The sequence below is a fragment of the Papio anubis genome, chromosome 10, assembly GCF_008728515.1.
Source record: "Papio anubis isolate 15944 chromosome 10, Panubis1.0, whole genome shotgun sequence".
In the NCBI taxonomy this organism is placed as follows: Eukaryota; Metazoa; Chordata; class Mammalia; order Primates; family Cercopithecidae; genus Papio; species Papio anubis.
Window position 1 is genome coordinate 84,340,901 of NC_044985.1, and position 26,767 is coordinate 84,367,667.

Genomic DNA, 26,767 nt, shown 5'->3' on the forward strand with positions numbered 1-26,767 from the left:
TCAGCACGTAAAACAAATAAAAACAGAGCCATTTTGGTTGAACTAGGCAAATGGATCTTGCATTCTATCTGTCCTCCCTCTAGCCTCCACTTTTACCTCCTGGGTGAAAAAGCCCTGGCTTGGCACTGGTTCCACAGGGAACACCAGAGTCAGCCGCTTGTCCAGAGGTGGAGACAAGCCAAATGGAAGGTATCTGCAGGACGCAGGGAGGATGGTGATTGCTACAGCGTGAGAAACACAGTCGAGTTTGAAAGGTTTCCCTGTTTGATTCTCTGCCACTCTTCCGTCCATTTCCACCTGCAGAATACCTGCCAGACTCTCGTGGAATGCTTCGAACCTATCATCAGATGGAGTGCTAGTGGCACCTGGGAGAAGTGGGTGAGCACCAGGTGTGGCTGAAGCCTGCAGAGCTCCTGTGGGATCAGTGAGTGGAAGCACCTGTTCCCACGTATGCTGCATCCCTGCCACTTCCTCCTCCTGTCCTGTCCCACCTGGGGCATCCCTCCCCAGTCATCAGTGAGCAGGCGGATCACCTGGACATTAGTTACAATGCGGATTCTTATTCTGTAGGTCTGAGTGGGGCCTCAGAGTCTGCATTTCTGTCAACCTCCCATGTAATACCTGCACTGCTGAACCACGCTTTAAGTAGCACTCCTGACTGGCGGATATAAAATGATAGTATCTCCATCATAAGGAGGTGATCAGGAGCAAGGAAGAAAGTCATTCTTACGTTGGTCCAGCAATTAAAGATCAGTAAGCTGAGTTCATAAGGGACAGATATAAATCAATCATTCACCTTACAACCAGATCTTATGAAACAGAAATCTCTGGTTCATCTGGATATGTACTCACATCTGGAGAAATAGCTCAGTAACAGTGTTAAAGCCATTCATATTTAAATACCACTTAGTGTGTGTCTGGTTATTTGCTAAGGAAGATAGAGCCTACATCATCTAAAGTTCAACTTTGGAAATTTGCGGGGGAAAAAAGCAATACATTTAAAGGAAGTTCTTGCAGGGAAAGCTGTTATATTGGATTACATTTTGAAAAACAGCTTCAGCTAAAGCTACAAATGCTTGCTATTTTTCACACCTGCATTTCAAACATTTATAGGGAAAACTGGATAGTCTTTGGGTGGTAGTTCTTGTTCTTCTTTCAGAATAAAGACTTCATTTTAAAACGTGACCCAGATTTTTAAAAATTGAGGCAGCAGAAGTTCTGCAAGGCCCTGAGTATTTAATTAGTGCTGTTAGAAAGTCTCCAGGTGATTTTGAAGTTTTGTGGGAAGCCCTCAGGGAGCGGCGATGGATGGGATGTGGTGGCAGTAACTTGAGGGATTACCGAACTTACCTCCTTTATCTCTTAGTTTCTCTGAAACTTAAAAATACATACATATTCCAACCAAGCTGACGCTCCATCTAGACTGGTTCCCCATATATGGAGACAGGAGGATGGAGATCCTCGGCTAGACTTTGTTTGGGGACCCTGAATTTAAACTTCCACCGCAGGTGTTTACCTTCATCACTTCTTCCCTTGCTCTTTAAATAGATCCACCAAAGCAGTGACTTAGCAATCATCCTGGGCATCCTTAGCAATCATTCTGCGCAGAGAACCCACTTGGGCACTCTGCTTGTTCACTCAGTAAAATAACATTCCCAACAATAAGGAAAATTATGACATCTAGAAAGCCATTATTTTCCCATGTTTTGTTTTTGTCCAGTTGTGTATTTTTCCTTTCATCATATTCTTTTTTGCAGGTTAATGAAGCGTTTGCTCAAAGCATTAGTCTCTCTGCCACTGGATATTTTAGGTAAGAGGTATCTAATACTGTCCTATAATTATTCCCTTTTAGAATGGAAAAGGAACTTTGAAAAGATGTGCTCAGTTGTTTATATTTTTAATATTAAGTCTATTATTATTTATTTTATTTCTTTTTTATTGAAAGGTTTTCATTAGAAAGAGAAATGTTATATTATCAGAACAGGAAGGTAGATAATTTTGAGATGAGTCCCATAATTTCCTTCCTGCGATGCCTTAGTACACATAAACCTGCCACAGTTTTATAGGTTTGATATTAAATGATCCTGTGAATAGTGAGGACAGATAAAGATAGAGGGATTTTTGCAAAGCTTTTAGTGCTTCCCAGTATGGATTTAGTGCTTACACCTTTCAGTCTTAGTGTCTAAAAGCATGCAGCACTTTGGGCTTTCTAATATTTCCTGCTCTCCAGAAATCTTGCCTTATATCCTGCCTCTTGTGACTCTCTTCTCTTGTCTAATGGGAGATTGGTTATAAAAGCTGTGATGACCAAAACAACCCCATAAAAATAGCATGGGAAGTTGAGCAAGGTACCCCATCAGACATGAGAATTTGTCCAAACAAGCAACAGGAAGATCTCGCTGGAAGCAATAAGAAACTAACCATGCTTTTACCATATTGAGCATACATGGGCACATCTCCTAGGCTTATTGGGAGGGTTGTCTGGTATCCTGGTGGCATCTGTAAATACAAAGCTCACATCTGAAGGTAGGTTGGATCTTCTTGAATGGGGAGGTCATGCCCAGTGTCAGTAACCCAGACGAAAGACGTGAATTTAGGAAACTAGAACTGAGGGAGCTCAGCTTCTGTTGGTCTCACAGGTCAACCATGGTAGTTACAGGCACCCCTGGCCAGTGGGTATAAATAATAGTCACCATCATGAGGAGGTAGACCAGAAACCAGGAAGAACCCATGTATTGGTTCAACAATTGAAGAGAAGTAAGTTGAGTTGTAAAGATCAATGAAATTGTCTCTTTCTCTTGTTCTTTTGTTTCCTCCTTTCATTTATCCAAGTCTTATATGAACATTCTAACTCTGATCAGTTGGTCTATGAAGAATCAACCCAAGAGTCCTGCATCTAGTATAAGAAAAAAAGAGAGAAACAGTGCCCCATTAGGCCAATGTGTCAATGGTAGGATCAGACATAGACCCCAAAGGAAGTGAGTCTTGGGTGAAAGCCAAGGCCATAAGGACCACCCAATGTCAACCCTGAGGTTCTGAACTTTATTTTTACTGAGAAAAGTGAAATTTCCTCACAGCAATAGGCAAAAATGGAAAGCTATCCTGGCACATAAGTATAGAATGCCACCAGAGACAAGCAGCTGGCAGAAAAAGCCAGGCCGCCAGCAACAGAGACAAAGAACTGTGAGCTTGAGAGGCTATGGCAGATGACGAGGGATGGACAGTGAGGGAGAAAGAGACTCAGATGCAACAGAGGCTTGGTGGCTAGTCTTGGGACCCAACCAGGGCTTATTGTAATATAAGCACTTGGTAACTTTTTATATCTTTGCCTTGGCAACCAGGAAACTCAAAGTTAAATTTTATGCTTCATTTAGTTATGTTTTGTTGTTGCTCTTGTTGTTTGTAGAGACAGAGTCTTGCTCTGTCACCCAGGCTGGAGTGCAGTGGCATGATCTTGTCTCACTGCAACCTCTGGCTCCTAGGTTCAAACAATTCTCCTGCCTCAGCCTCCCGAGTAGCTGGGACTACAGGTGCATGCTGCCACCCCCGTCTAATTTCTTTTGTATTTTAGTAGAGACAGGGTTTCACCGTGTTGCCCAGGTTGGTCTCAAACTTCTGAGCTCAGGTAATCTGCCCACCTCGGCCTCCCAAAATGTTAGGATTACAGGCATGAGCCACCATACCTGGCCAGTTTTTATCGTATATAAATTCCTACTCTCTTATTCATTTCATCTCATTTCTTGACTCTCATCTTTTACACTTATTTTAATGATTTGACTATTGTATTTGTATCTAATGTGAATGCTTTCTATAAATCGACTCATGTAAAGCTTGTTTAGGAAATAAGTGAAATTGAATTAAATACATATGTCTCACATGAATCTCTTAAGTTTCCCAGCAGATGAAAAAGACCTTCCTTATAACAACACTTGTCATACCTGAAGAACATTATTTAGCCAGTTCTCAATCTTCTCTTCACCAGAATTGATTTTAACTCGTTTTTAGCTTTTGAAACAAGTTTACAGAAAAGTTGCATGTACACTACAAAGAATTTTATTTCCCCTGAATCGTTTGAGAGTAAATTGCTGACCTAATGCCCCATCAGCCCTGAACACTTAAGAGTTTAGTCCTACACGCTCTACAATATACCCATCAGAATCCAGAAATTAACACTGGTACACAACTACTATCTCATTATCAGACTCCGTTCAAGATTTGCCAATTGTCCCAATCAAGTATTTTATAGCAAGATATTCAATACAGAATCTCACTTTTCATTGAGTTGCCCTGTCTCTGAGGTGTCCTGGAGCAGGGATCAGGTCTTCCCTCTCTCTCTTTGACATCCATGACTTTGACACTTTGGAAGATTTTGGCCACTTATCTTGTCCAATGTCTCCCATTTTGAGTTTGTCTATTGTTTTGTTGTGGTTAGATCAAGGTTATGCGTCTTTGTCAGAATATTACAAAAGTGACTCTGTGTTCCCCTCATGGCATCCTGCCAGGCAACACATGACTTCTTCGTGTCACACTTGGTTAAGATGGCATCTACCAAGACTCTCCACAGTGAGCTGGTTTTTCTCCTTCTGTAGTTAATAAATGTTCTGTGGGGAGATACTTTGAAACTACGTCAATATATTGTTCCTCATTAAACTTTCTGTTTATTTATTTATTATTATTATTATTATTATTTGAGACAGAGTCTTGCTCTGTTGCTCAGACTGGAGTGCAGTGCTGCAATCTCAGTTCACTGCAACTTCCACCTCCCAGATTCAAGCAATTCTCCTGCCTCAGCCTCCTGAGTAGCTGGGACTGTACAGGTGCCCGCCACCACACCCAGCTAATTTTTGTATTTTTAGCAGAGACAGGGTTTCACCATGTTGACCAGGATGGTCTCGATCTCATGACCTTGTGATCTGCCCGCCTCGGTCTCCCAAAGTGCTGGGATTACAGGAGTGAGCCATCGCGCCCGGCTTCTGTTTATTTTATAAAAAAGTGTGGGCTTATGGTTTCCTGTTTTATTCAATGGTTGATAATTTGTTGCTATTGTTATTTACTTAATACAATTAATTTTATGCTCCAATCCTAACAGCTGATTCCAGGACTAGGGCAGGGAAAGTAAAAACTGAACCTGAAATATTTAATTGCACCAGAACTCAAGGAAGTATTCACAGAATAATGGGGACATGTCAAAAGGCCACCGAGGTGGACGGAAGGGGCTCCCACTGGTCAAATCTGGTCATAAATTTTTGCTCTTTTTTTCTAAGAACAGGGTTCCCATCATGTAATCATTTTTATGATTCTTCTTTGGACCTATTTTATTTTGCTGTATTTCTCCAAACTTAAACGTTTCTAAAAGGCCCCTAGAAAGCATCCTGAGATACCATCAGTAGGAGACTGCCTCCTGATCTTTGCTTTTTAAAGTCCTCACAGCATTCTATTTCTGGAATTCACTCTACTGTTGACCTGTGGCCCATTTTGCTTTCTCTCTGAAAGTCAACTTAGATGTGAAGCCAAAATATCACCAGAGCCCTCCCCACTTCTTCGTTCTCCTTAGTTGCAGAATCATAACAACTGTAGAGGGAACAGAATGTTCAGAGTCTACATGGTGGTCACATTCCCCTGCAGGCAGGTCTACACAGGAAACCAGACCAGAACCAGAAGTTGCCCTAACAAACATAGAATTCAAAAGGGAACATCAATAAACTGACTCTTTAGTGCAGTTATGCAAGCCAAACTCACATATCCATCTTACTGTCAGCCGAGCTGGGAAATACCCAGATTTGGCAGGGGTTCCCAGCCCACTGCCAGCATTTACCTCTCTTTCTGTTTTTCTCCCAAGCTCACAAGACTTCACAAACTCCTCTTCTGCTTAATGTGTTAACATAGTCACTTTCTGACAGATACTTCTGAAAAATACTGTGCAACTTTTAACACGTATATGTCAAAACCAATTTCACTACAAGACAAATGGTAAAAGAGGAGTTGTCATACTCAGAAAATATTATAACCTGTATTATCCATGATAACACTAACATCATAGAATATATATACATGTGTGCATGTGTAAAATACTAACATCATAGGGTGAATGGCAGTGTAGGAAGACAAGGAGTTGGAGTATTTGTGGAATAAAGAGAAGAATGGAGAGTTTATAGGAAAAAGAAGAAAGTCTCATTCATTTAGATGACCATGTTGGAAATGGCAGTCATTTCCCCAATGCCAGCATCAGTTATTTAATATCAGCAACTTTGTCCAGACGGATCAAGTTATATAATTTTGAGGAACAAAACTTGCTGAGATTTTTGCAACTAATGAAAACTTTGACCAGGAGTAGCAAAATAAAGAAAGTTACTCAAAGGTAAGGATTAATTTCGAAATCATGTAAGAAGGTGAAAAATCACATAAAAGGGAAAATTGGGGTGATTTACTATTGTAAAAATGTGCCCCCAAATAGGACAAGAGATTAAAAAGAGAGCTGATCTTATCAAATGACAGCATCAAATGATACCTTTTCATAACATCAGTAGAGGTACCAAAAGATATCCTTGAAGAGCAGCTCAAAACAGCAGTTAACCAGATTGTTTGTACTGCAACTAATTAAAAGCACAAATTTGACAGATCTGGCCACTAACTACTATGTGATGATGATGTCTGTGAATATGTTCTAATTGGCAAAGGGCTTGAGAGTGGTAAAGAGAATGTCACGTTTCATGACTTGTGAGCTTTGTGTTGAACATGGTGTTGATATATTAAATATGTGCAGTTCACATGCATGGCTGGAGCCAAGCACCAGACACAGAACTGCCTGAGCAGTGGCCTTCATTAAGACACTCCACCTCACAAATGCACCAGCTGAGGCTGCACCGTTCACCAAGAGATACCTAGCCCCAGAGAGTTTACTTTTCCCTGTGCTAAATGACACAATGTTTCTCCATGCTGTAAAAACAATGGTTTGGATATCTGCCCATTTGTTATAAAATGGAAAAAGAACTGAGACTTTTTTGACTACATTAATGTTTGTTTGCCCAAAAAAAATGTGTTTCAGACTCAAGATTGAATTTTTAATTTTTTTTTTTCACGGAGGAGGAAGTGGGGGTGGAGAGAAATGAGAGAGAGAGAGAGAGACAGAGAACACAACCGTGCACATTGGAACAGACACACAAAGATACAAAACCCAGATAAAGTGAATGATTTCACATTTCGAAGAGTGGCTTTCAAAAGCAGGCTTATTAAAGCCACTCGCAAAAGGATACATATTGGGTGATTCCACTTATCTGAGGCACCAAATTCATAGAGACAGAAAGTAGAATAGTGGTTGATAGGAGCTAGGAGAGGGGAACGAGAAGTTAGTGTTTAATGGGGACAGCATTTCAGCTGGGCAAGATGAAAAAGTTCTGGAGATGGATGGTGGTGATGGTTGCACGACAGAGTAAATACACTTAATGGCACAAAGTGCTACACTTAAAAATGCTTAAAGTGTAATTTTATGTTACATATAAAATGCTTAAAGTAGTACTTTTATGTTATATATTATTATATATAAAATAGTAATTTTGTGTTATATAAAGTAGTAATTTTGTTATACATGTTATAATAAAGTAGTAATTTTACGTTACGCATTATTATGTTATGTTGTAATTATTAATCACGGATTTTTAAAAGAGGGCTTCTTTAGCAGGGTTTTTTCTTGCAAGGCACAGTTGTAAATGCTTTGATCTCAGATGGAAAGACTACTACAAAGGAAATGATACTTCAAAGTTGAGTGGAGAGAGTTGATCATAGGACCTCTATGTCTGTGTTATTGTTGAAATAAAGAACCACGTCATGAATAAAAGTCCTTCACTGAAGGTTTTTTTTCTCCTTAGCTGAAAAATATTTTATTGGAACTTTCCAACAAAATCCTCCTGGATATATTGAAATATTACAGCTCTTCAGCAGGATCTGGACCTATCAACTCCGTGACTGCCCAACATAGCTTATAAGACAATGCAGTTGTATCACAAGTGTATGTGAGTCTGGGCTTTCAAAATGTCTCAGCAATAAGTCAAAGAGGAGGAATGGCCACCATCTGTGTGCTTGGTCTCATAAATTGTGTCATTTGAATTCATTTTAGCCTCACTTCCGGCAAAATACATCCTCATTGCCACAGCAACTAGCCCACCAACCAACAAGATGGTTTAAAAAAGAAAAGTATTTTGGGGTTTCTTTCTTTTCTCAACCATAGTCATTTAAAATGCTGCTCAATATTTTTGAAAACAAAGATATATTGTGGAGTAGAGTTTTTAAAATTTTTAGGCTTTTTAAAGTTAAAAGTATATCTTCCTTTTTTGAAATGAAGCAGATTATTCTCCTCATGGTAGGCTCATGTCTCCCCTGCTCTAAGTACTTGGTGAAACATTGAGGAGCATAACATTCTACGTTTGTGGCATATTTTAACTCTTTGAAGCCAATTTAACTTACCTGATTTCCATATTCTTAGCTGAAGCTCCATTTCCAGTCCTACAATCTAACCACAGTCTACTCTGTCTTATCAGGGGCTCTAAAGTTCACATAGACTGAGAGAAGGGAGAAGGTGACATCTACCCTCATTGTGGTTTTAGAGCCGCCTGTTCTGAAGTTGAAATTGATGATATGACAGGCACTCACAAGGTAAGTGGCAAATACCATATCCCTGCTATGGTAAATTGTTAGTAAAAATGCTGAGGCATAGTTTTGTTTTTTTGCGGTTTTTTTTTTTTTCTTTTTTGCCTATCACATAGGCAAATAATAAATAATCATTTTGGTGTCAGCAAGCATGTAGAAAAATGAGTAGTCTGTTACAGTGTTAGCCAAAATTTATCTCAGTGGTTTAACTTTTCTCGAAATATGTATTACACTTCACATTGTGCATACCATTTGAGTCAATAATGCTACTATTAGGCATTTTTCCTAATGCAACCTGAGCAGGGGGAAGAGGCAGAAAGATGGTTGGGGAAAGCTTCTGGAGTAGAGATCTAGAAGACGAGTCATGCTCATAGAAAAAGGCAGGCGAGGTGGCAGATGGGGAGTTAGTATACAGAGAAATAGCAACACCTACTCGCTGTGTCTGGGGAACATGGGGCCACCTTGTAGAAAGCACAAAGCAAGGGATTCTGGGAAATGAAGCTGGGAGTTAGTCAGGGATCACAGAGGCCATGTTCCCACCCACTGACACATTTGGTATCTGTCTTTTAGGGGTGAGGATCCAATGGAGGGTTTTCAACAGAAGGAAGTCATGGTTGAGTCTGGAATTTAGATAGTTCAGTCTAGTGGCTGCATAGAGGATGGATTTGAGGAAAAGGCAGGACTAATGCAGAACTAGGAAGTGGGGAGACCCTTTGGGAGGGTGTTGCAATAATCTAAGCCAGAGAGGATGAGGACCTGAACTTAGGGAGTACTAGTAGGGATGGAAAGGAGGGGACAGGTTCCAAACTTACTTCAGATGGAAAATTGATGGATTGATGGCACTTGCTGAGGGAATGGTGAGGAAGTAAAAAGGAAAGAGCAATGCTCATTTCTGCCTTGGGTAATTGGAATTGCATTTCACTCAGTTTTATTTTTCCAGAGCCTGGCCCAGTGCCTGACACATAATAGGTGCTCAGTAAACGGTTGTTGAATTAGTAAAATTTTAGCTTAATTTGTAGTGCTGTCAATATCATGCTATTGTCATAGTTGTATACCACAGATTTGCTTTTGCATACCACTAGCATTTGTATACCCCTTTGCAATTAGTAAAACCTTTTCCAGTATATTACCTCATTAATCGCCATAACAACTCCATGAGCTAGGTATTAATATTGATATGCCCATTTTACAGATGAGAAGACTGAGGCTCAGAGAGGTTAAATTCCCCAATCAAATTACAGTTAGTAAATGGTGTAGCAAAGACTCAAAAACAGACTCTAAATTCCATACTCTGTTCACTATGTCACAGTAGTTCCAGGTTTTTAAATAAGCCCCTTCAAATGACAAATCAGCATTTGGTTCATCCACATATACTAAGGCACAATAAAGATAAGTTACCACACACTAGTCCACGTGTGGTGAACTGTCCTTATTATTCTGTCATAGCCAGAGAGAAAGCCACACATCTTTTATTCTAATATCTTCTGGCAACAGACTTAGTTACTTGAAAAGCCCCTGGAAAACACATGACAGCTGTGCCTCAAAACAGGGGCACATAAGTCTGGACCTGAGCAAATGAAGCCTACTGGCAAGACAATGTCTTAATGGAAACTGGAACTTGACCCAAATTCCTTATATATAGTTCAAATCACTGCAGCATCTGTATACCGAGTACTGGTGACACCTTCTCCCAGGCTGTGAAGTCCAGCATGACATGGCCCCTGCTCCTGAGGTATTCTTGGTGAGAGCCTGCCACACCTGAACAGTTAGAAATGTGCACTTTGCATGCATTAGACAGGCCCACATGTGTCAATCAGCCATGCCTTAGCTGGGCAACCTTAGGATAATAACATATGCCCCCTGAGCCTTCGTTTCCTCAACTGTAGGGTGGGAGTTCATAGATATTGGGGACTGAAGCTTTAGGTGCACCAGACTCCAGGATGGGAAACAGGCAAAAGCAGCCAAGAATTCAACTCTTCCAGGGAAACAGGGACTGAAATCCACCCTCATCACAATGGAGAACAGAGCTTTATTCTCTGTGAGAAACAGGGACTGAGGCTAAGCTTTCCTGTTTGTATTAGTCCAGGCTCACATTGCTATACAGAACGACCTGAGACTGCGTAATTCATAAAGAAAAGAGGTTTACTTAGCCCACAGTTCTGCAGGCTGTACAGGAAGCATGGCTGGGGAGGCTGCAGAAAACTTACAATCATGGCTGAAGGCAGAGGAAGCAAGCATATCTTCACATGGTGGCAGAAGAGAGAAAGCAAAGAGGGAAGTGCCACACACTTTTAAACAACTAGATCTCAGGAGAACTCCCTCACTGTCACAAAAACAGCAAGGAAGAAGTCTGCCCCCATGACCCAATCACCTCCCACCAGGACCATCCTTCAACATGTGGGGATTACAATTCAGCACGAGATTTGGGTGGGGACACAGAGCCAAACCATCGCTGTTCATTCCTGACTCTGAGGAAAGCTACAATGGTTGTCAGGAAACTAGGAAATGGTCCAACCAAAAGCAATCTCCCCATGGGAAAAGAGGCCAGAGCTGCTGACAGAGGGTCTGATTCTAAACCACAAAACCAGATGAGAGCAACCATAAAATCGATAAGGGATAGAGGAGAAAAAATAAACGAAACTCTCCTCAGGATGAGCTTGTAGACTGAAATTTTAAAAGCATGCAAAAAAAAAAAAAAAAAAAAAAAAACAGCCTAATGCCGTGAAATGCAATAAATAAGATAACTTATTATCAAGGGATGACTAGAGCAAACTGAAATGATTTTAAGATAAATATGTGTAAGATCCTCAAAGAAATGTACCTATTTTTTAAAATGGGAGACTATGAAAAAGATGGTGACTATGAATCAAGAATATGTACCTGTGAAAAGAGCCAAATACCCTGATAATGAAAAACATTGTCATTAAACTTAAAAAAACTTGAGACAATACCTAGTCAAAAACAGAATTTGTGAATTTAAAAATTATGTGGAGGAATTCACTGAGAATACAGCCCAGAGAGATAAAACGATTAAAAATATGAAATAGAAATTGGAGACATGAAGGACAAACCAAAATGCCCTGGCATGTCTAACGGGAGTTTCAGAAGTAGAAAATACAGGGAATAGCAGAAAGATGTTAGCTGAGAATTTTCTAGAACTGAAAGAAATACAAAATGTAAAGTCTATAACAAGTGCTGAGGAGGATATATAAAAATAAATCAACATGTGGACACGTTAAGGTGACAGATAAAAGACAAAATATTAAAAAGCCACCAGTGTCAAAAGACAGATTACTAACAAAAGAATGACACTAGACCATTTTAACAATCCAGATGCCAGAAAACAATGGAGTAATGTATTCGAAAGGCTAAGATAAAATAACTGTCAACCTAGATTTCCATAATCTTTTGACATGGTTTGGCTGTGTCCCCACCCAAATCTCATCTTGAGTTGTAGTTCCCATAATCCCCACATGTTGTGGGAGGACCCAGTGAGAGGTAATTGAATCCAGGGCTGGTTACCTCCATGCTGTTCTCATGACAATGAGTGAGTTTTCACAAGATCTGATGGTTTTGTAAGGGGCTTTTCCCACCCCCGCTTCACTCTGCACTTCTCCTTGCTGCCGCCACATGAAGAAGGACATACTTGCTCCCCTTCTGCCATAATTGTAAGTTTCCTCAGGCCTCCCCAGCCATGCTGAACGGTGAGTCAATTAAACCTTTTTCCTCTATAAATTACCCAGTCTTGGATATGTCTTTATTAGCAGTGTGAGAATGGACTTTTCCAACGGGAATGAAAGAGCTTCTCAACCACAAATTTTCATGGGAAAAAAAACAACAAATAAACTGGAAGGAAACAATGGGATATAAAAAGCAAAGCTCTAATGGGAAAAAAATTATTAAAACTTACCTTACATGGATGTTTATGTGGATTCAATGAGATACTACATATAGTGTTAGCAATGTGTCTTACACAAAGTAAATACTCAATAAATGGTGCCTATTCATTAATCCTGAAGATAAAGACAACCCTGCACATGTTTTCATTATAAAAGTTAGGTCTTCTAAAACTCTTCCATGTTATTACTTTAAAATGCCCATATTGAGAATTGTGGTATATTTACTCCAGTATTTTTCTACATAGCTTTACACATACATTCTCATCTATGAATATAATTTTATAACCTGCTTTTTTTCACTGGATATGCTGCTATCATACTTCATCTTCACAACTGTTATTTTAAATGGCTGTACAATATTAAGGCTGATTAAGGTAAAAATTTGCAACTTAAACATTATGGGGAGATGAACTAGTATTCAATATTTATAAGCTTAAAAAATTCTGGCAGATTCCATATCAAGAATTCTGTAATAATTACTTAGCCAAAAACCTCTAATTTTTTATTTATTTTAAGAAACATATTGTAACTGACAATATTTGGTATTTTTAAAGATTCTACAAGGAGTAGAACTTTTTAATGGTATTTTCTTTTCTTTTCTTTTCTTTTCTTTTCTTTCTTTCTTTATTTATTTTTGACAGAGTTTCACTCTTGTTGGCCAGGCTAGAGTGCAATGGTGTGATCTTGGTTCACTGCTACCTCTGCCTCCTGGGTTCAAGTGATTCTCCTGCCTCAGCCTCCCAAGTAGCTGGGATTATAGGCATGCATCGTCACCTCTGGCTAATTTTTGTATTTTTAGTAGAGACGGGGTTTCACCATGTTGGCCAGGCTGGTCTCGAACTCCTGACCTCAGGTGATCCACCCACCACAGCCTCCCAAAGTGCTGGGATTACAGGGATAAGCCACGGCACCTGGCCTTTAATGGTATTTTCTAATCAACATTTAAATGCCAGTAAAAGAAGATATCCTTATTGATTATAAAATGGAGTATGCAATGTAGCTTTCAGCTTATTTTTAATTCACTACAGAACATCATCACGGATGCTTCTCTCAGTATAAATCCTGTTATGGACACAGGACAGGTATATGTACACCTTATTCTACTGTATCAGGAGTTAGAATCTGAATGTTTTATGAATCTGAGTGTCACGTAATACTTTACCTGTTCTAGATATAGGTTGATAGAAGCAACTCTGTCTTCTGTTTTCTAAGTGATATTAAATAGTTTGTTCTATCAGCTAAAATTATTTCCTTGTCTTTCTTCTTCTTTATGCACCATAATGTGGAAGGAAAATTCTTGAATTCCATTTGTTCATCCAACAAACATTTATGGATTGCAGAGATGTAAGCTATGACAGACACAGAATCAAGTGGGGCCCAGGAATCTGTGTTTTCAATGAATTTTCCAGGAATGTGTGCCACTGACAGGTAATGGAAACCACTGACTGATGACCGAGGATCACTTATGAACTCATTACAGATAGGCAAGAGATGTGAAAGGCATAAACTGGGACAGTGGGAAGAGGGAGGAAGAAGAAACAGATGTTCAGAAATGCTTAAGGGGTAAAATCAGCAATTGGCCAGGGTTGGTGGAGAGAGGTAGTACAAAAAAAATAAAGAAAGAATAGATTCCAAATTTCCATCATGGATTTTCAAAGTTGTGGTAGTCCCAGGAACTGAAAATTCAAGTAAAGAGGTACACACTTTAAAGAGAGAAGTGTGAGTTCAGCTTGGCTCTGTTGACTTCAAGGTGCCCATGGGAGATCCAGGGGGAAGTGTCAAGAAGAAAGCTGGATATCCAAGTCCAAAGTTCAGGACCAGAGCTGAAGATGCACATTTCAGAGTGATCCACCGAGAAGTGATAGCTGAAACCATGAGAATCCGGGATGATGACACACAGAGACGGGAGGAGAGAGATTGAGAGAGAGGGTGGGTGAGAGAGAGAGAGAGAGAGAGAGAGAGAGAGAGAATGAGCCAAGGTTGAAAACTTGGGGCCCTTAACTCCACAGTGGAGATCACACAATTGTATTTGTTAGCATTTTTAATGTAACCCAAATGTTTTAGCACATCACAAATACTAACAAAGAAAATGTTTGGAAGTTTATTTCAGCATAGCATTCACAGTTTTTACATTAAATCTTCTTGAATCTCTTTTTTGTAGGGATAAATTCTAGTTAAACAGCTATTGAATTAAAAATACAATCAGATTATGTCAGAATTTAGCCTTTGGAATGAGGGAAAGAAGGGGAGTGATGCTGGGATATGAGCCCACTGCTAAAGAATTTGGCTGGGAAATTCTTCCTTGAGAGAGAACAAATCCAAACCCTTGTTCCTTGAGAGAGAACAAACCCAGTATCTTAGCCATCATCCTCAGACTTTCTAAGACACCCTGATAACTGGAAAAGGGACTGAAGAGTTGTCCTCCCATGGGTCAGATGACTTTGGGATGAATGAACCTTGTTCCAGACATTGGGCCACAGGAAAATCGGTCATCTGTTCCTAAAATCACTACCATGCAACTGATTTATTGGACCATTGAAAGTTAAACATTACTTGTTTTTATAAGCAGGTCCAGGCATTTTTTCTGAAATCTACCCAGGAATATCAGAAAGTCATCTGCAAGTAGAATATGAAAAGCTAGAGAGACCTGGACTTTAGGAGGAATCAGTCATTTAAAGAGCAACATCTTTTATACTTGGAAATTCTTGACACAGCATGGAAAAGTGAGATTCATTTCTTTCTACGTCTCCGATTGAAGGGGCATTTACACAAGGTCGTAGAAGTACTAACACTAGAGGAACTGGAATATTCCCCTGAAGGGGTCCTATACACCTGTTATCCAAAGCGGTACAAAATTCCTTAAATTACTGAGATCCCAGAGGAGTTCCATGTGTTTCTGCTGACACCATCACAAAATTCAGCAGCAATCCACTCCTCCAAGGTAAGCACTGATGGTCAGTATGTTTGTTTAATGAATGAATAAATGAATGGATAGATGAATGAATGAAGCAAACTCTATATCAGGACAAAAATGTCATATTGAGTGATTCACTAAGAATAAATCCAGAGAGATATAGAGATGAAAAACATGAGAGAGAACACAGAAGGGCAAACTGTATTCAGATTATGCCAGGACATGAAAAGGGTGACCCATAGATGCCTTCTGCTATTGTTAGTCCTCAGAGGTATTTCTAACACCCATTTCGGCATCCAGAAGCCCTGGGAGTTTTCTGATAAAATACAGAAGCTCTATTGATACCCTTTGCAGAATCTTGGGGGATTTTGTTGTCTTTGTGATGCTTGCCCATACCAGAGGACTCAGCCATGCACTTCTCAAGCTTGGCTTAGAAGGCTGCATTTGAGCCAAGGCTTAAATAATACAAAAAGAGAAATCAGATTCATTTCCCAGCCCCTCACAGTTCCATCTCCTTGTTCTTCCCATGACAATAGATGACCAAGAGGAGCCAGAATCAGCAGAGGCCAGCATAGAGGCCCTTCCAAAGCAGTCTGTGTCTCATTTGCTCTCTTATGGCTAACAACAGCGCACCCATAAGACCTGAAAGGTTTCCAGATGGATTCCAGCTTTACTCAACCCCTTGGTCCTAAGGATATCAGATGAGTTCTTCCTCAAGTGTTTCAGACAAATACCAAACTTACCAAATTGGTATTACCAAGCACCAAAATGAAATAAATTTATGTGTCCACTAGAACACAGTACCAAAATTAAATAAATTCATGTGTCTGCTAGAACACAGTACCAAAATTCAATAAATTCTTGTGTCCACTAGAACACAGTACCAAAATTAAATAAAATCTTGTGTTCATCAAAGCATTCCAAGACAAGGGGGTCATGCTTTGTCATTAGGTGTCCTTATTTAATATTAGATTGAGATATATAAAATCGCTGACATAGTCGACCTTTTTTTTTTTTTTTTGAGACAGAGTTTAACTTGTTGCCCAGGCTGGAGTGCAGTGGCACTATCTTGGCGCACTGCAACCTCTGCCTCCCAGGTTCAAGTGATTCTCCTGTCTCAGCCTCCCAAGTAGCTGGGATTACAGGCGCCCACCACCATGCCTGGCTAATTTTTACATTTTTAGTAAAGATGAGTTTTCACCATGTTGGTCAGGCTGGTCTCGAACTCCTGATCTCAAGTGATCCACCCGCCTTGGCCTCCCAAAGTGCTGGATTACAAGCATGAGCCATTGCGCCCAGCTGTATTCAACCATTTATTACCTATAAAGATGGTAATTTTATAAGGCTCAGCTTAATAGATGAGGAAATACTAGGAGAGCAAAGGCTAACTGTGCCTAATCCTAGAAATAGGGGAAAACATTAACGAAGGCAGATGTGCCTCTGAAATGCTGCTGAGGTAGAAAGTAGCCCTAGATGCTTATCAAAGACTTCCTAACATTCCCACGCACGATCTCATAGCACAAGTCCCCTTTTCTCCTTGAATGCTATCAAAAACCTCTTATGACGCATCCCTCAAAATTGCTCACACTCAGTTATTTCAACAGCCTCCTCTGAGCTTTAGGGAGGTCAGCTGTGTTTCACAACTGGGAAAGATTATGTAACTAGAGCAGGCAGGCAGCTGTGAAGAGCAAGGGTGCAGCATGGGCTCCAGGTCTCCCTGGCCCTGACCTGGACTCCAGGCAGCCTGGGAAGACACAGGCATTCATGTCCTTTCCTGAAACGGGGTCCAGGGTCTTGACGTGTCCAGGGTCTTGACCAAGCAACTCCTTCACCTAATCAGTATCTGTCTAAAAAGAAAAATGTCAAAAACAAAAAATACTCCCTTTACACATTCAAAGTCAATTCCGAAAATGATACAGACACATACACACACATTTAGAACTTCCCAAAGTCTTCCCAGTGGAACAAACTACCGAGTCCTTGAATTAATAAACAAATACGGACATTGGTTTTAAGTGAATATTATCCGTTTTTTTCTTTTTTTTTTTTTTTTTTTGGCAGTCTCTTTACTCAAGAACAAGGTTCTTTTCTAGAAAAATTTTAACTTATACACACAGAGAGAGAACTTTTCCATTTACAATTCTCAAGAACTCTTTGTCTCACAATTAAAAGGTGGACAAATAATTCTAGATAGCCATGACATGGTATCCTAAACTCCCCTAAGCTCCCTGACTTCCTGCCCTCAAAGTGTCAGGCATTGACCTACAAATCAGCTCACTTTTCCCTTCAAGTTTCAGCACCAAGCTCTCATGTGGAAGGTTGGGAGCTATGTTGGCATCCACATGGAGACCCCTTTGCATACGCTGGGGGCAAGAAGAAGAGTTTCTCCACAAAAGCTAGAGTTTAATCCCTACCCCCGCCTTCCAGGATGAGCACAGCACCCTTGTGGGCAATGCCCCAAGCCCTCTTTCCTTAGCTAAGTGGGAAGAAAAGTCAGAGGAGGACAAAGAGGAACTAAAGAGAAAGAGAGCACCAACCTCCTCCCAAAAGAGGAGATCTGGCCCTGCCTCTCCTCTCTCCCACCTCCTGTTCAGAGCAGCCTCAGCCTTCTCAAACCTCCATCCTGTGGACAGAAAAATCACTCAAGATGAAGACAAGAGAACATCTCAATGTGAGTTTGGGTCCCTCTGCTTGTCATGATGCAAGCTCTCCTCATTGAAATGTCCTCACAGTGAAATCAGTAACCAATCGACTATCTTTAGTCTTTGACCTATTTTGGTAACAACACTCCTTCCTTTTGAAGGGGAGTGGGGATAAAGGGGACGGTGAATTTCCCTTAGCTTGTTAAGCACCTATCCCCTCTTTCTGAACCTTTGGCCATGATTTACTGCAGCTTTCTGGGGTTGGCTTAGCTCTGCCCGTGGTTATATAATACCTCCACAAAAACTTCAGAGCCCGAAGGATCCTGCCCTCCTCTTGGATCACATGGTACAGTAGCTCACCTAAACTGCTAAAACTCTCAAAATGAGACTCCAAGAACTTGTCTTATAGTCAGTTATATCCTGATGCACTCTGGAGCTCGCGGAATGTGTACACAGCAAGCCAGTGGGGGCTGCTTATCCTCTCTGGAAGGACAGGTGAACTAGCAGATGATGTTCTATGAATTCCTTTAACCTTATTCAGCCTCTGAACCTTATTCAGCAGCGAGGAGAAGGCCTCATGGCAGGAGCATCTTCTACCCCTCAAACAGAGAGAGGCTGCACCCTGTAAAACCTGCCCCCACTGTTAACAGGGAGGAACTTCCTACACCACCACCTCTCCCACTCTACCCCTCAACCAAGAAGCGGGCTAAGCTCCACTCATAACACTGTAGCTGCTCCCAAGCACCTTCCCTTGTGAAGTCAGTGAGATGGTTGCCCCAATGTGCCAAAAAGTGAAACGGACTCCTGGAGGGAGCACAGCCAGGACAGCCCTGCCAGCCAAGCTCAGGATGCTGAAGCGGAAAGCTGGTCCTGTCTCTTTCACTTCTTCCTCCGATTCTACCCCAACCTCCACATGGTGCACAATCTCCACATTCTGCACAAGACCCCGTTTCAGGAAAGGACATGAATGCCTGTGTCTTCCCAGGCTGCCTGGAGTCCAGCTCAGGGCCAGGGAGACCTGGAGCCCATGCTGCACCCTTGCTCTTCACAGCTGCCTGCATGCTCTAGTTACATAATCTTTCCCAGCTGTGAAACACAGCTGACCTCCCTAAAGCTCAGAGGAGGCTGTTGAAATAACTGAGTTTGAGCAAGGGAACCCCCTGCCCCTTCCTCAGCCCTTCCAATGCGCAGCCCTGGATCCCCTCTCAAGCCAAACTCAGAGATGTCACTATACATGCATTTTGCCTGTTCTCTAATATGATCTATCCTTTCTGTGGGGGAATGATTTGGTTTGTCACCTCATCTGACTTTCCAGGACCCCCACACCACTTCCTCTTGTCTAAGGCCAACTATATTCCCATTTCCCAGGCACTTTTGTAGTGTTTGTTTTCCCTGTCAAAGGCAGCTGAGAGTTTTATACCATCACCTAAATGTCACACAAGAAGACTGAGACTTGAGATCCATTTTAATACGAGTGGAGTTTAGAGGCTTATAGTCCCTGGAGAACTTAATCTTCCATTTGATTTTTAATCTTTTTTAAGTTTTAATGATTGGCATGGCCAGATGGACATCCTTATCTCAACCTCAATTATGGTTCCAATATGTTGGCACCAGAAGGTTGGACTTAACGACGCCCTTTCAATAACAATACCATTCAATAATAACACCCTGTTGCCCTAAAGAACTGGTCATCATTCATGATGTTGCAACACAGTGACCCACACACAGAGATGAGATGTTGAAATGGGAAATATTAATAAGGTCTAAGGGAATGGTCAATTTCAACAGTCAGTTTCAAAAATTACTGCCTCTAGATAGCATTTCACTTAAACTGGTTTATATCTCAATTCTGCTATGCTTTGTTCTCACCTCACCACTAAAATCACTCTCCCCAAAGTCCCCAATGCCCTCTGGGCTACTGGATACAATGGACTCTCTTTGATCCTGAGCCTCTCAGCAGATTCATCACAGTTGACCCCACTCCCTCCTTCTTAAACCACTCGCTTTCCTTCGTTTCTGTGATGCTTCACCCTCCTGCTTCCTCCTCCTCTGTTTGCTTTTTGGTGTTTTTTGGTTTTTTTGGATTTTTGTTGTTGTTGTTACTGCAGATTCCCATTTTTTCTGCCCATCCTTTAAATTTTGGTATTCTCGGACTCCATTCTGGACCTCTTGGGTTTTATTCTATAGGCATTCCCTAGATACTCTTATCCACTAGTAAATAACTGTAAGCATTTTGAGGACAAGGCTTATGCCACTCACCCTGTATCCTCAGCCCTAAAACAGTGCCTAAACATAGGGTACACCTAATAAATATTGGATAGGTTGAACTGATTTTTTTTTTCTGCAGTCAAATCAAATCTATGGCTGACTCCCAGACCCACTCCATCAGTCCCTATATTTCCCTACAAAAAGTGTAACATTCACTATACTGTACATCTTAAAGAAAGACAGGGATCATTCTTCCCTGTACCTTTCTCCTGTCCCTTGGGTAAAATTTCTCAGGTTAAACTCCTGAGTAGAGTTTTTCAACCTGTGGTTCACTGCCTGTTAAGGGTCGTAAAGTTAATTTACTATGTTACAAACACCTTTCTTTTTATTGCTTTTATTATTATACTTTCGGTTCTAGGGTGCATGTGCACAATGTGCAGGTTTGTTACATATGTATACATGTGCCATGCTGGTGTGCTCTACCCATTAACTCGTCATTTACATTAGGTATATCTCCTAATGCTATCCCTCCCTGCTCCCCCAACCCCACGACAGGCCCTGGTGTGTGATGTTCCCCACTCTGTGTCCAAGTGTTCTCATTGTTCAATTCCCACCTATGAGTGAGAACATGTGGTGTTTGGTTTTCTGTCCTTGCAATAGTTTGCTGAGAAGGATGATTTCCAGCTCCATCCATGTTGCTACAAAGGACATGAACTCATCCTTTGTTATGGCTGCATACTATTCCATGGTGTATATGTGCCATATATTCTTAATCCAGCCTATCATTGATGGACATGTGGGTTGGTTCCAAGTCTTTGCTATTGTGAATAGTGCCGCAATAAACATACGTGTGTGCATGTGTCTTTATAGCAACATGATTTATAATCCTTTGGGTATATACCGAGTAATGGGATGGCTGGGTCAAATGGTATTTCTAGTTCTAGATCCTTGAGAAATTGCCACACTGTCTTCCACAATGGTTGAACTAGTTTACAGTCCCACCAACAATGTAAAAGCTTTCCTATTTCTCCACATCCTCTCCAGCACCTGTGATTTCCTGACTTTTTAATGACTACCATTTTAACTGGTGTGAGATGGTATCTCATTGTGGTTTTGATTTGCATTTCTCTGATGGCCAGTGATGATGAGCATTTTTTCATATATCTGTTGGCTGCCTAAATGTCTTCTTTTGATAAGTGTCTGTTCATATCCTTTGCCCACTTTTTGATGGGGTTGTTTGATTTTTTCTTGTAAATTTGTTTAAGTTATTTGTAGATTCTAGATATTAGCCCTTTGTCAGATAGGTAGATTGCAAAAATTTTCTCCCATTCTGTAGGTTGTCTGTTCACTCTGATGGTAGCAAACACCTTTTTTTTGTTTGTTTGTTTGTTTGTTTGTTTGTTTGTTTTGAGATGGAGTTTCACTCGTGTCACCCAGGTTTGAGTACAATGGCACAATCTCAGCTCACTGCAACCTCCACCTCCTGGGTTCAAGCGATTCTCCTGTCTCAGCCTCCCAAGTAGCTGGGATTACAGGCATGCACCACCATGCCCAGCTAATTTTTGTATTTTTAGTAGAGACAGGGTTTCACCATGTTGGCCAGGCTGGTCTTGAACTCCTGACCTCAGTCAATCCACCCTTCTCAGCTTCCCAAAGTGCTGGGATTACAGGCGTGAGCCACCGTGCCCGGCCAACAAACACCATTTTTAATTAAGTCAAATAGGATATAATGACACACAAAATACCAAAATATTTTACACATAGTAAGGGAAAGTATTTATTTCTTAAGGATCTGTCTGTCTGCATATACACATGAGTGGACTGGTAAAAATGTAATATGTACATCTCACAGGGGAATATGGTTGAAAAAAGTTGGAGAAATACTGCTCTGAAGTACCCATTCCCTATATCCAGGTCAAATGTAACCCCAGTTATTACTTCTTCCTCCAATTCTACCCCAACCTCCACCCCAACAACATAGAGTGATATATGTCCTCCTTTTCAGCCCTAACAAACCTTGCAAACTTAAATTCACTCCAGAGCAAGTTCAAAATAAGCCTTTTCATTTAAATAGTTTCATGAAAGGACAGGCTACTCAAAAATTGGGGGCTTGTGTTGTCACTTCAGTTTTTTCTTCTTTTAAACAAATTTCATCAAAATAAAAATCAATAGAACATGGTATATTTTTCCAAAATATATTTTTATAGCATCAAAATAACTAGATAATATCTATGAAATTCTACAAACAGGTGACAAGATTGGGCCACCGCAGATACTACTTAGGCCTGTGAAGGTGACCCACAGTGCTTGCACTCTGTCTCCTCCAGAGGGTTTACAAAGGTTACAGCTAGGCATCTACTCCAGATCCTAGAAATAAGGGTATTCATTGTAGTACACTCTCCTTTCCAATCGTTGTGGCTTTTTGAAATCCTGGGATAATATATCTGGCTGATAGTAACTTGGGAGAGTGTCACCTTCTCTCTTAATGGCTTGCCTTTTTTTTTCTTTTTTTTTTCTTTCTTTTTTTTTTTTTTGAAACAGATTCTCACTCTGTCACCCAGGTTGGAGTACATTGGCACAATTACAACTCACTGCAATCTCCGCCTCCCAGGTTCAAGCAATCCTCCCACCTCAGCTTCCTGAGTAGCTAGGACCACAGAGGTGTGCCACCAAGCCGTTAATTTTTTTATTTTTCATAGAGACGGATTTTCACCATGTTGGCCAGGCTGGTCTCGAACTCCCAGACTCAAGCGATCCCCCCAACCTCAGCCTCCCAAAGTGCTGGGATTACAGGCATGAGCCACCACACCTGGCCAATGGTTTGCTTTTTTAATGTGTTCATTTTTCAACCAAGACATATATAGGTTACAGGAAGCCTCTTGACCCAGCACGACATACACCACTGTCTGAGACCTCATTGGAGAGCTGGGATTGTCCCTTTGTCATGCAGCCATTGCCCTTCATCCTGGGAAGCATTTGTTCTTCTTTCTGGGAGTTCTCAGCACCTCTGAACTCTTCATCCTTACGTGCAGATAGACTGGGCTTCGTTACCTGCCTTCGGTGCTTCTCCCCTAGCCCAGCACTCAAAACAAAAACATGAATTGTATCATTGGTATATGCCATCCAGAGGAAAGAAGAAAAACCTTCTAAAGATTTAATAATATGGAAGCTCTAAGTAATAGGGACAGGTAAACACCTGTAATATTGCTCAATGCAGAGTGGCAGAAAATGAGACTGGAGAAACCATCCTGTAACCTGGATACCAGGAAAAATCAGATGTATCAGCAAACACAATCATCCTGCAGGAGAAAGTGACACACAGTCACAATAGTGCAGGGCTTAAGGTTCAGGAGTGTCACTGAATGAGTTCCGATCCCAGTTCTACCACTTACTAGTTGTGGGGCTTTGGGCAGGTACCTAACCACTCTGAGTCCCAGTTTCCTCACCAAAAATGGGGACAATGGCAGTGCCTGCCTCATAGAATTGTGAAGATTGAGGGATGCAACACATGTACCTGCACGTGACCAACTGACCATGTTAGCTGCTAATGTCGCTTATGCTCTTGTTATCACTAATAAGCAAACTCACTCTAGACAGGTGTTTACTCATTCACTTATTCATTCATTCAATATTTACATCAAGTACCTGTTACATGAACATTCAGCCTCAAACATGACAGACACACTCCAATTTTGGCCAAGGTGGTAGCACTGTTCATCAAGCTTCTCTATGGCTCAAGTAAAATATCACTTGTATATTTCTGCCCAATTTTAAGCCCACCAAAGGGCCTTTTGGTCACAGTTTGACTTTCCTGTAGATGTGCCTGCAGGAAGAGTGCACAGCACTGGCTGCAGTCTGGTTTCTCCCTGTAAATTAATGCGGTGGGTCTGGTTTCCACAGCAGTCTCTGGGGAGTTTGAGGAGTCTTCTAGGGGCCAATCCAATCTAGAGCTCTGATACAGTCAGGAATCGACTGGGTGAAGAAACTGACTTTACCTCAGGCTATAATGAATGCCACCTTGCAAAGGCCTGGTTGACCATATGTCTCTTCCCTTAGTGCCGTTTCTCCAGGCCTTGAATCCCTGCCCAGTGGGCTGGCACCTGTGTGCTCTCATCTGCATGCAGCTGAGGTATAGGGACAAGAGCGACAGGTTGGGCCCTGCAGACCTCTCCCTGAGCCCACTCCTACCACAGGTAGCCACCTGACTCTGGGAGGACAGTTTGGAGTGCAAGGACCTCATTCTCCAGGGTTATTGACAGGATTCAGTAGTGTGGGAAAGATATAGGTGGTACCATCTGGAAATCAGGTGAAAGACAATCACAGTCATAGGATCCCTATCACATGCCTCCAGCACTCAAGCCTGCCAGGAAGTGGGGGAGCAGGGAATTGCAGGGTAGTAGGGTGTGAACCTGTGTAGATCCAGCAGCAGAGAAGAGCTGGCTTCTGGTGAGGACAGGGCTGTCTCTTGGTCACTGCTGTGGGACCCAACTGAGCAGTCTAGATGGACTAGTAAGCCACCTGCTGATGTCACCTGAAGCCTCCCTGGGTCCAATAAATTCCCCAACTGCCTGCTAATCGCCAGCATTAGGTATTGCTTAAGGGATGTCTTAGGTGTCTTATGTGAGTTAAGGCAGCAGTTAGCTACTGCTAATAACAGCATATGAGTAGGGAGAAAGTTATATAAATCAACAATAAAAACCCTTTGATGGCTTCTCTTGAGCTGATGATAAAACATATAGTTCTTAACATGGCTTCCAAAGCCTTGCATGACCCTGCTGACCTTTCCTGAGGCTCCTTGTGCCACAATTACTGCATTCAGGCCACATGGCCTTCTTCAGCATCTTACATGGGCCCAGCTATTCCTTTCTTTAAGGCCTTTCCACATGCTCCCTGGTTCAGTCAGGGTCCTCCAGAGAAACAGAACCAATAGGATATATGCACTCATATGTCTGTATGCATATCATCCATGCATCTATAATACATATGCATATATTACACATATGTATTTACATATATATGCACATAAAGAGATTTATTTGAAGGAATTGGCTCGTGCAATTGTGATGGCTGACAAGTCAAAATCTGTACAGCAGGCTAGCAGGCTGAAAACTCAGGCAGGGCTCCTATGTTGCAGCCTTGAAGCAGAATAATTCCTTCTTCTTTGGGAAACCTCAGTTTGGGCTTGGGCCTTCAACTAATTGGATGAGGCTCACCCACATTACCAAGAGTAATCTTTTCTTAAAGTCAAGTGATTGTCAATGTTAGTCACATCTACAAAATACCTTTACAGCAATATCTAGACTAGTGTTGAACCAAACAACTGGGTACCATAACCCAGCCATGTTGACACACAAAGTTAACCATCATGCCCTGCCTGTCTGCCTGGGATTTCCCCCACATCCTCGCCTGACTGGGACCTTCTTACGCTTGGATACCAGCATAAAGGTCACATCTTCAGGAAGCCAGCTATGACCCCTCAGCTTATGTAGGTGCCCACAGTTGTTCCCCTGGTAGCACCTGATATTTTTCCTCGATTGCCCTCTCCCACATCTCTGTGTGTCTGTGTATTTCCTCATTGTATCTCTCCTAGTTGAACCTAAACTCCATCAGGGCAGGGTCATGTAGGTTTTAGTCACCACCGCAAGGCTGCTGTAGCCCACAGAGTGTCTCTGGACACATTAGAGAAAGGGTCCCTTCCTGCAGGTGGATGTGCCCCTCACAGTTAGGGTCTGGTGAGCAGAATGTGGGCTGGATGTCATCCCACTGCCTCCAGCCCTTGTGCAGGAGTCAGACTGCACACCCAAGTGGAACAGTGGCAGATGGTAGGTGAGATGGTGCCTTCCATAGGAGATGGGATGAACGAGCATTCCCCTGACACAGCTGTGCAGGGCCCAGGTTCTGGGATGCTTGAACTTTGCCCCAGGGACATCTAACCCAGAGACCCCTGATGGCAGGCAGCCCTACTAAGAGGATACATCAGAATTGGCTGGAAGGGGCATGTGTACCTTGTAGAAGCTTTGACTCAGTTTAGCACTCTGTTTATAATTTGAGCAAAGCTTTTTAAAGCCTGTTATTTTTTAAATTCCGAATACAGAGGATAAACCCTTGGGTAAACCCTTGGGCACGGGCCCAACTAGGAGCATCAGCCAAAAATAAAGACGTTTCTAAACTCTACTAATCCTTTCAAAGCCCAATTCGTGTTGTGGTTAATACCTGAAACTCCAGCTGGCTTCACCACCCCACCCACACAGTCCCCTTGGCCATGTGCATGCCAGGCCTCAGCCAATCTCTCACTGTTTGGCAAGTTTGCCAGCTTCTGAATTGCTGTCTGGGCCTACCCTCTTCCAGGACAGGATGAGGCAGTTCCCTACACAGATAGAAACCAAGCTCTGCAGCAGAGCTCAGAGCTGCCCTAGAACTGGTCATGAGGGACATTTGAAAAGGCCATCATCTTCAAAAAA

General features: G+C 41.7%; 1 pseudogene; it reads left to right on the top strand.

Moving 5' to 3' along the window:
- The window catches only part of AOX3P (aldehyde oxidase 3 pseudogene), a 98,007-nt pseudogene that overhangs the window by 54,517 nt on the left and 16,723 nt on the right, over nt 1–26,767 (top strand).